Source organism: Carlito syrichta, unplaced genomic scaffold, assembly GCF_000164805.1.
Source record: "Carlito syrichta isolate Samal-C Ts95f unplaced genomic scaffold, Tarsius_syrichta-2.0.1 Scaffold314092, whole genome shotgun sequence".
NCBI classification, from domain to species: Eukaryota; Metazoa; Chordata; class Mammalia; order Primates; family Tarsiidae; genus Carlito; species Carlito syrichta.
In genome coordinates this window covers 173,414-185,147 of record NW_007258188.1, presented here as the reverse complement: position 1 = coordinate 185,147, position 11,734 = coordinate 173,414, and the positions used below count along the sequence as shown (strand labels likewise).

The 11,734-nt window shown below is 35.3% G+C and overlaps 1 pseudogene; it reads right to left on the bottom strand.

The window, feature by feature from the left end:
• Window positions 1-1,479: 1,479 nt before the first annotated feature.
• LOC103273574 lies at window positions 1,480-7,520 on the bottom strand (annotated as a pseudogene).
• Between the last annotated feature and the right edge of the window lie 4,214 nt (window positions 7,521-11,734).

The following is an 11,734-nucleotide window of genomic DNA, read 5'->3' as shown; positions in this document are numbered from 1 at the left end:
TGTTTCAGCTTCTGGCTCTATGAGTGCTTCCTTTTTAGGGTGTTAATAAATTCTGTTTATAGAAATACAAGCTTGAAAGCATGTTAATACAACTGCCCACTTCCCTATCTTGCTTTTGAGAAAATTATGCTAGGAGACCTCAACTACTGCCTTATGGAAGATAAGGCAGTAAAATCGGCCTGTTCTGGTGGGAGAAGCCTGCGACTGAGAAAAGAGTGGAGATTGGTCATGAGATGGCAGGGTCAGCAGCATCATAAGAATATGTGCGTCCTGATCACAGAATGTTAAAGTCATATTCATTCCTCTTTGAATGATGCCCTGATAAAATTTTGGTCTTCCAGAAAAAAATGAATTTCAAGGCCATTTAGTTTGACTTAAATGTAGGTGAAGCCACTGAGATCCCAACCTTCCTCACCAACCTTCATCCTAAGGGAAATAATAACCAGATGCTGGAAGTATCATTCCCTTAGGCTAAGGACTATGCAGTGGGGGTACCGGTGCCTTTGTCCAACAGTCAGTAAATTAGCCTATTTGCTTTTATACACAAGTAGATTTTTCTTTGTGATAGCGTAGTACACAGATTAAGAAGGAGAGCATTCCTATGGCTAATTCACAAAACCTATTATGCGATAATGTCTTTTAAAAAAACCTTTTTCAACCTACGTATCTACAGAGTAGATAACTACTTAAGTTGTGTAAATTGTACTAATGGAAATGAAAATACCTTGTTCTGTTTTGTCATTAAGCAATAATAGTTGTACCCAGTGTTGTGGGATTGATAATTAATTATTACCTGCAGAAAATAGAATTAGTCAGCAGTTACTGAGTATGTTTCTGTGTCAGGCCTCTTCGAGGCATTGTGGGTACAACAGCTCACAAGAGAGATGCTGTGCCTGCCTTTGCTGTGCCCATAGGTCTACTGACAGACAAATATTTAAGCAAGCAATATGGTGTCATAAATGCTGAGAGAAGATGTGAGTGGGCATGGAAATGCCACGGAAGCATATGGAAAGGAAGTATTGCTGGAATATTGTGGTTCAAGAAAAGCCTCTTAAATATTTAAGCTCAGGAGTTGACTAATTAGAGAAATATCTGTATATATGGTTTTATTTTAGTTTAATAAAGATGAGATCATGCTTTATATGTGCCTGTGTGTTTGTATAAAATGACTAATGCTTTGTCCTTTTCACTTAATGTCAGTGTTTATGAATCTACCTTATGACCTTCTAAAAGAACCTATGTGTGCCTGTGCCTTTTTCTTTTCTTTTTTTTTTAATGATAAAAATTTTGCAAGTGGGGACCCAGAGGCCTAGATGGGGAGAGGGACATGTCCAAGGTAACACAGTGGACGGTGGCGGGTCAGGGCGAATCCAAGTCCTAGACACAGCCCTAGTACCCCGGTCTCCCTCTGGTACACAACACATCGACACATAAGCTGGTCCTGACTTACAATTTAACGGCTGTGCAGGTCCCAGTCCCTCACTTCTGCCGCCCATGCACCCACTGCTCTGGGGTCAGGGTTTCCTGTTCAAAGGCATGGATATGCGGGATGTATTTGGCTTGGAAAGCGTTCATCAGCCGGTGTCTGTTAAGTAGTGTCTTCCCCTCGAACTTGGCCGACACTAGGACTTGGAAGAAGGACGCGCAACGATTGAGGGTCGTGTCTTCCACCTCCTACCGCACGGATTAATATGAATGGAGCCAAATCTGCCCCTCCAGAAGCCCTTGGTCCCTTGTGGAGCGGCTCAACTCATCACGTGCTCTGCCTCCAGGTCCTGTTGCAGCTTATCCCGCAGGTATTCGGCGCTGAGTTCCACAGTCACAGTCCAACTGGGACGGCAGCCCACTGGGGACGGAACTTCAGCCGAGAACCTGGCACACCACCTGCTGCCCGTACAGAAGCCACTTCCTGCTTTTTTCTAGGGTAGAATTATGAAGGTTAGAATGCTGAACATAGGGTTTGTGCGTCTTAACTTTGATAAATGTTGCCAAATTTACCACCTAAAATGGCTTCACTAGTCAGGCTTAATATCTCTGTTAAAGGGAGAATTTAGGAAAATTGGTATTATAAATATGGAATACAAGAATAAACTTTTTACACAAGGGAAACATGCAAAGTTTCAAAAACTAAGAAGTTAAATATCACTAGCAACTAGACAAATACTAATTAAAATAGAAAGCTATTTCCTCATGATAAATTAGGAGTTAAAGGACAACATGCAGGCAAACCTACAGTGTAACTCAGCTCCCAACCATTGCTGACAGTGTTGTAAAATCATTTTGGCAAGTGATTTGCTTAAATGAAATCTGGGTAGTATAGTGAGAAACAGTTGAGTAAACTGAAGAGAGTGGATATTGTAGTCCTGGGGTCCTGGAATTGTGTCAGATTTAGCCAACTGCTTTTAACTTAAGTTGCAATATCAGATGACTTCTGGAATATTTTCCTGTTACATACATATTTTGTCCCTTCTAATGTGTACCTATACTTACTGAGAATTAAATGGCATTAAAATAAAAAGGATGCCTCTTATGCATCTTCCTCCATATATAACATGCAATGTTTTTAGTGTTGATTTTAGGCTGTTCAACTTAGAGTTTTTATGCCCTGCTTTATTTTATCCTGATTGATCTATTTATTTGATATACATTTGATCTATTTATGAGGTATCTTCCCCCATGATTCAGATACCTCCCACCCAGGTCCCACCTCCCAACACTACCACATTGGAAAACAAATTTCGGCATGAGCTTTGGAGGGGAAAGATCTCCAAACCACAGCAGTTGTTGCAGATGTTCACTGAGTCATATTGTGTCAGTCTCTAGAATAATGTTTTATGAAAGAAAGTGCTCTTAAAATTTGATGCCAGAATAACATTGTCATGGATGATCTATTTTGTCTCTATTTGGAGCCATGTGTGCCAGTTTTTCTTTCCCAATTGGGTGTAAAAGCTTAGAGTCAGGTTTTATACTTAATTATAGATACTTTGGTCATATTTTCTTTTCTTCTTTATCATGTTGCTAAACCCTATTTTTAGTATATGTGGTTTTCTGTTAAGCAACTTCAGAATCAATAACAAATAATTGAAGCTTGATCCTTTTTTCAGTGCTATAAGTTTGTTAAATTGTAGGAAATAGAATGGGAATGAAGTGAAAATGCAGAAAAATGTATAATTTCACTTGTATCTACAGTGTAGTCATATTGGTGCTATATGAGTAATTTGGACCTTGGTTTGTAGACAGGGGGCTGTGGCATCCGCTTGGGCTGGGACAACTGCATCCCTCATAGATGACCATTGCATTTCATAACATTGTATGAAAAATTTTGGACCTCATTTCTCTTCTGCTTCATTGTGTTTTCTCCTTAAAACATAAACTTCTAAAGTCCTGCTTATCTTTGTATTCCTAATCACAGGCACACATCTAAAGACACTGACAAATTTCTATTGGGAAGCTGTCCTTGGATAATCATAAATTGTGATTAAATGATACATACTTTCTGCCTTTGTTCTTTTTCTAAGCTAAATAGAAATGATTCAAATAATTGAAACAGGCAAACAATAAAGGAACGACAAAAACATCTATATACATATATACACATATATACATATATACATATATGTACACATATATATACATATATACATATATATATATATTTGAGTCAGAATCTCACCTTTAGTAGCTTTTATCCTGCCACAATTTGGTGATTAGGTTTTAAACTCTTTCTTTCCTCTGTCTCTCTTTCTCAGAAATAGACCCCAAACAAAGCTTTTTTTTAAAAAAATTATTTTATTATAGGAATGTGGAGTACAAGTGAGGATTAACTGCATAAGTAGGCAGCTTACAGTTGGAGTTGGGGCTTCTAACTGGTCCTCACTCCCCCCGGTAATGAACCAAGTACTCTTTGTGTTGTTACGTGCCCGCACCCTCTTCCCTTCCTCCCTTCCTTCTCTAGTAGTATCCAGTGTCTGCTGATCCCTCCCTTGTGTTAACGTGACTAATGTTCAGGGTCCACTTATAAGTGAGAACATGTGGTATTCAATTCTTTGTTTCTGTAATAGATCACTTAGTATGATGGTCTCCAATTCCATCCAATTTGCTGCAAAGTCCAAGATTTTGTTCTTTATAGCTGCATAATATTCCATCATGTATATGTACCACATTTTCTTTATCCAATCCATTCTTGGTGGGCAGTAAGTTTGGTTTCATGTTTTTGCTCTTGTGATTAGTGCAGCGATAAACATGCATATGCAGTTGTCTTTTTTATAAAACAGCTTATGTTCCTCCCAATATATTCTCAGAAGAGGGATTGCTGGATTGTATGGAAGGCCAATTTTTAGTTATTTTAGGAATTGCCACACTACTTTTCATAGAGGTTGGACTATCTTGCACTCCAATCAACAGTGTAGAAGTGTCCCCTTTTCTCTGCACCCATGCCAGGACCTGTTTTTTTGTGGGTTTTTTTTTTTTTACTTATTAATGATAGCCATCCTTACTGGAGTTAGATGGTATCTCGTAGTTTTTGTTTGCATTTCTTTGATGATTAGTGAGACTGAGCAGTTTTTCATTTGTCTGTTGGCTGCTTGTATGTTGTCTTTTGAGAAGTGTCTGTTCATGTCCTTTGCTCACTTTTTAATATGGTTGTTTTTTTTCCTTTCACTTTGAGTTCCTTGTAAGCCTTTGTCAGGTGCATAATTTACAAATTTTTTTTCTGTTCTGTGAATTGTCTCTTTACTCTCTTGATGGTTTCTTTTGCCGTGCAAAAGCTTCTCAGATTGATAAGGCCCCACTTGTCTATCTTAGCTTTATGGCATTGCTTATGAGACTTTGGTAAAAGGCTCATTGCCTGCTCTGATATGCTTAAGGGTGTTGCCTACGTTTTCTTCAAGGATTCTTACAGTTTGGGGTTTTACGTTTAGGTCTTTTGATTCATTTAGGGCTGATTTTTATATGTGGCAATAATGGTGATAGATAGGGGTCCAGTTCATTTTTCTTTATATGGTCAGCCAGTTTTCTCAGCTCCATTTGTTAAATATGGCCTCTTTTCCCCAGTGATTAATATTGGTGACTTTGTTGAAGAGAATTGGTTGAGAGACTGTGCTTCTGCTTCCGGAATCGCTGTCCTATTCCACTGGTCCATGTGATTATTATTGTACCAATACTAGTCAGTTTTGGCTACCATAGCCTTGTAGTAAAGTTTAAAGTTTGGAAGTGTGACACCTCACACTTTGGTCCTTTTGCTGAGGATTGTTTTGGCTATTCATGCTCTTTTTTGTTTCCATATAAATTTCTGTATTGCCATTTTCATTTCCGAAAAGAATGATGTTGATATTTTGTTGCATTGAAGCTGTGGATTACTTGGGTAGGATGGGCATCTTGACAATACTGATTCTTCCAATCCATGAACACAGAATGTCTTTCCATTTGTTTGTGTCATCTTTGATTTCTGTGAGCAGCATTTTGTAGTTCTTGTGGTAAAACTCTTTCATTTCTCTGTTTAGGTGGATGCCAAGGTATTATATTATATATATATATTTGTGGCTATTGTGAATGGGGTTATGCTTTTTATTTGACTCTCTGCCTGCTTGTTGCTGGCGCATAGAAATGGAACTGTCTTTTGCACGTTGATTTTGTAACCCAACCCTTTACCAAAGTTGTTTATCAGTGTGAGGAGGCTTTTGACAAACTCCTTAGGGTTTTCAAAGTACAAAATTGTATCGTCAGCTAAGAGGTGATAACTTAACTTCCTCTTTTCCTGTTTGGATACCCCTAATTTCCTTCTTTTGCCTGATTGCTCTGGTGAGAACTCCCAACATTATGTTGATCAAAAGGAGTGAGAGTGGGAAACTTTGCCTTGTTCCCATTCTTAGGGGGAATGCTTGCAGCTTCTGTCCATTGAGCAAAATCCCAAACTTTTGATTAATCATTCTTGAATAAATACAATCTGTTAATATTGAGTTTCTAGAATTAGTTTGAAGTGAGGAAATTGATATTAACTTCAGTCTTTTTGTGAAGAGCTGCAGAATACAATTATTTAGTTCATCAAATTTGAAGTGTAGTTGTTTGGCATTGCAATATGACATTTAAAAATGTTTCTTTTAAGTAAGAGATTGATCCTTGTACCAGGCTTTACAAATGTGTCAGGTGAGAGGTAGTGACTAATGTTCAAAGTCATATGAGAGGGTTTTTGAGGGTTTTCTTTTGTTTGTTTTTTGCGTTCAAAGAGGACATAAAGCTAGTAATAGTTGAAAAAACACAACTTTACGATAACCCAAGGAATATTCTCTATAAGCAGTATCCCAGTCGTACAGATTAAGATCCACCACCGGACGAGTTGCTAACACGTGTCAACAGCAACCTGTCCTTATGAGTGGGAAGAGGCATTATTGTAAGTTGTAGCAGATGCCTGCACTATGAGGCTTTAATGGTATGAAATCCTGGGGTGTTACAGACAAGCAATTGCAATGATGAGAACAGTCTTTATGGTTGTACACACAGAAATATAAACAATTAGCTGGGCTTGGTGGCTCAGCCTATAATCCTGCGCCTTTGGGAGGCTGAGGTGAGTGGATTGCCTGAGCTCGCGGGTTCGAGACCCGCCTGGGCAGCGAGACCTCATCTCTACAATAAATCAAAAAATCAGCCGGGCATGGTAGTGCATGCCTGTAAATCCGGCTACTTGGAAGGCTGAGGTGGATGGATCACCGGAGCCCAGCAGGTCAAGGCTGCGGTAGCCGGGAGCGGCTGCTGCACTCCAGTGAGACTCCAACTCAAAAGAAAAAAAAAAGAAATATAAACAATTTTGTATTTTTCTCAACTATGTGTAGTTAGTTAAGTTTCAGGGTAGCCAAGCAGTATCCTTTTAACAAACTTGTGCTAATGAGGTTAGACTTCAGTGTTTATAATTTATTCTGGTATTGATGAAAAGCACTTTCGGTCAACAAAAAGAATTACAAAAAGAATTCTACTCCAGATATAAGCAGGTGGAGACTAGAAAAGTATTTTATTAAATGTTTAATTTTGAATAGGGAGCTTTCTCTCCCCTTATTTCCAGCATTCCATGATCTGCTTCTTCAAAAGTTTTAGAATTTCTTTTTGATATATTTTGTTTTTTACTTAATAAATGTTACATATGAAATTTTATTTTAAAATAGTATCAGATATTTTTTTCTAACATGAAAATACCAAGATGCATTTCAGATGACAAAGAACTTTATGTTTTTAAAAACTGTATCTGTATTTTTTACAAACAATATGCTGTACGAATACTTTTGTACTTGAAAATTTTCCACTTAATTTTTATATTTTCATTTTACAATTGAAAACCACCGTCCTTGACTAGATATAACTAGATATTTGAGAAGACTTTGTGCTTTACATGTGCGAGTGTGCGGTCATGCATGTGAATTGATGAGAGAGCAGGGAACATTAAATAATGTTGAAGAGGAAGTAGTTGGAACTAACTGATTTGTTGTAGTATCCCATGGGGCAGGTATAATCTGTAAGCTGTCAGATCCCATTATGGAAGCTGTTAGCATCAATCAGAACTGACATTTGTTTATCAGAGGTTAGTATAACTGCAATTATATGTGTGTTTATGGAATATAAACCATTTGACATTTTAGATTTAAACTTTAAATTAAAGTACTCATAATTTATAAGCTTATTGGTTGAATAAGTATGTGATTATATATTTTAAAAAGGATGATCGACTTCTTAAATTCTGCAAGATGTTGCCTGGTCTTCACCTATAGTGTTAGAATGTGATTTGTAACAATTTAGGCTGATTGTTTTCACCACAGAAGATGTAGTAAACAAGCATTCTTGAATGTTGCTCTTTAGCTTTGTTAATAGATTCCTAACATTTTCAACTAAATGTGCCATATTTCATCAACTGTATGACACATTTTGAAATTTTATTTGATAGTTTTTTTATCTTCTTAGTGACATAAAATAATAGTATAGCTTATAAACAATCATTCCTGAGATTTTATGAAATACATAATATACTTTTAGATTTTAATGGCTATATTTTGGTAATTTTTCATTGTGGTTAAAAAAGTCATATATGGAATTAGTTTAAACAGTTTTTATTTCTAATTTTCTATAGTCTAAGTATGTAAAATTTCAAAATCAATCTTAAATATTATAAAGGCAAGAAGTACACTTTTATCTACAAATTTCTGATATTTCTTTTGATTTAAAATTTTTAAATCTGCTTTTAATTTATAGTCACATACTTCAGAGAAATAAACTACTCCATAATCAAAGGAATTTTTATAAATGTTTAAAATTTAGTATGATATCAGTATAACTTGCATTACTTCAATAGATAGAACAGGATGCATCAAACATAACAGCAGACTACTTTTAGGCATCACAGACATTTCTGTGTTTTAAGCCGTATGTATTGTCAGTTGTAAAAAAAAAATTCAGGACTCTATTTCACATATTATTAATCAATTTATTGAAATGGAAGGGTTTTGAGGATTTGGGTGTTATCATTGGCTAGCAAGTTTTTCATTACAGAAAATTTCAAACATAGCTTCCAACATATTTGGTTTGTCAGATCTTAGAAGTTTGTTAGCGAATTTGGAAACCTTTACATAAAATGGCTTCTTCCTCTGCACACATATGTTCTCTCTCTTTTCCTCCTTATCTCCTTTTTTCTCCCAGTTTCTCTAATTTTTTCTCTCTCTCTCATTTTCCCTGTTACACAGCCTCCTTCATTCAAAACTAATGGCTACTTTGGCTTGATTTATTTTTTGTTCTTGGTGTTTAAAGTAGCAATCTTTGAGTAAGATTTTCAGATATCTCAATTGTATTATCAGCCACCCCTGATTTGCCTTCTTAGTCATTCAAATAATGTCAAAAGTCTTGCTGAAAACTATATATACCGTGTCTTATGTTTATTCCTTGCCACCTTCTCATTGACTCTATCTGAAATGAAAATGAGATTGAATTAGCATGACTATTTCAGATGCATTCATGTTATTGCCTAGTGCCCTCTCTTCCCTAAACAATGACATATACTCCCATAACATGGACTGTAAGATTAATCATATGCTGACCCCAGCAATAGGTATTTCTCAGTTGTCCAGTTGTCACTTCTAGATGATGAAGCCAGTGGAAGAATATTAAAAGAGATTTTACTTAGCATTAGGAGATCTTTTTCCATGTTGTTACATATAGTTTAGTAGTTTACACATTTTTATTATATAGTATTTCATTGTATAAACATGTTACTGGTTATATGTTTATTTTATTGTTGATGGACATTTGGTTTGTTTCCAGTTTGTGACTATTATAAATTATACAACTATGAAAATTCTAATACCCGTCTTTGAATGCACATATATGTGCATTTCTGTTTGGTACATAATATATTAGGAAAGGAACTGCTGGGTCCCAAGGCATGCACGTGTTTGGCTTTAGTAGATGTTACCAAGAAATTTCTCAAAGTAGTTGCATAAGTTTATATCCCCACTATTGCTTTATGAGAATTCCACTTGCCTCACATCCGTTGTAAAAACATGACATTTTCTCTCTTTAATTTTAAGTTCTTTATTAGTTGTATAGTGGTATCATTTCTCTCTCTCCATTTCTCCCTTTCTCCTTTATTGTGGTTGTTTTTAGTAAATATGGAAAAAATGTATATTCGTGTTAAGTTAATTTTTCGATTCTTGGGTTTGCTCAGTATTACTATTGTTACATGATTATATATCATAGTAGCATTTTTGAATACTTACTGTGAAAAAACTTACTGTTTTTTTGTAAACTTACATATTACATTTGTTATGTATTTGTAGACAATTTGGTTGTTATTTTTGACTCATGGAGAATAGTGTTTTAGTTGCAGATGTTTATCTTTAGGGGAGAAACATTTATTTTTAGACTTGATTTACTGTCAAATAGAGGAAATATCATATGTTCCCTGGTCACTAGAATGTTAAGCAGAGTAATCTGGTACCCAATAAGGAGACAAAGTGTATAGAAGGTAAGAAGAGAAAGGAATTTGTTCTTTTTGAGACAAATTGAGAAATGTTTACTGATAGGAATGTAGCAATTTAATTTGGATTTTGAATGATAAGTAGAATTTTAATGATAAAATTTTAGAGCACTATATACTAGTGGTACAGACACTAGATAGTTCAAGAATGTCATTATGACCTGAAAGTGTGTGTGTGTGTGTGTGTGTGTGTGTGTGTGTGTGTGTGTGTGTGTACGTACAGGCACAAACACGCATATGTGTGTGAGAAACTGAGCAGCCAGAGGTTTGGCACCTGCTAACCTGGGAAAGTGGAAGTAATTAGTTCATTTTGTAGAAGATATTTGTAAATTATAGCTTCAGCATTTTAAATGTGTAAATCACAGAGTCCATTAAGTAAATAAAGTTTTAAAACTGGCTATTCTTAAACATTGGCATTTGATTTTGATATTGTATATTAGTCTGGCAAACTAATATTTTTTCCACTTTCAGCAAGAAATTTATTGGTTTTAGCTATTGGTTTTCTCTTTTATGGTATTTTTAAAAATGTGCTTGTAAATAGAAGTATATATCTGAAATATAAGAACTTCTTTGAAAAAAATTCACAATTCTGTTATCACCTTAAATAATTTTAACAGTATTTTCTTAATATCATCTAATACCTAATATTTGTTTCCCTAGCTGCTTCTTAAAAAAAAAAAAAAAATAGCTGTTTTCTTCAAAATCCAGAAGTGGCATTTGATTGATTTGTCACTTAGGTTCTTTTCTTTGAAATTTTTAAAAATTGGGATTCAATTTACATAGAGTGAAACACATGTCTTAAGTATGTTATTCATTGAGTTTTGGCAAATGTGTACCTAACAAGGTACAGAAAAATTTTCACTTCCTGAGAATAATGCCTACTACCCTGTTTCTGACTGTCCCTCCTCCTTCAAGCCACTAGTTTGATTTTTTTCTCTTTATTCTGGCTCAGTTCTTTAGCAAGCCTCTCTAGTAACATCAATCACTTTTTTATCTTTTGCTCTTTAATAACTATTTATAAATAAAATATTTTTAGAAGCAATGTTATTTTTTTCTTACAAACCCAGCAAGCTCAGATTCGTAGCTGTGGGATCTAACACCGGAGCCGATTATTTACTTATAATTGCTACTGGCTGATACTGGTAACAGTTCTTTTTACCTATTGAATCTTTGCATTTTCTGTTTCTCAAGGAGCATTAGGTTAGCTCAATCTAGTGATACGTGGGGGAGAAAAGAACAAAGTGTAGTACACAAACTCATTCTTTTTGCAGGCGTTATTTCCCGAGAGGCTTTGTAATCGCTTTTATAATTCTTAGCTTAAAATTAAAAGAATTCAATTTGGGACAAACCTATGTATACTTGGATTCAGGCATGGCATTCTTCACTCAGTGAAGCACTACCTCTCCAGTGTGTTTGATAAAGAATTTGCTATAGTGTCCAATTAATAGATTATGCTTATAATTATTAAAAGTTCAGATTTAAAATTTTACTGTGTTTTTCTCCACTCTTCCTTTCCTCAAAGAGGAATATACTTCACCTAGAGAAAAGAATAATTGATTAGTTATGAAACAGTCATGTAAAACTAAATACTGTAATTTTATTATATATAGATGTAAGGAAACTTTTTAATGTTTAAGATGAATTGTTACTGGCGTTTCTTAGGTCCTTTGGTTTTGCTGTCAAATAATGAGCATTTAAAAATTAAATACACCAAACTTTTGGCAT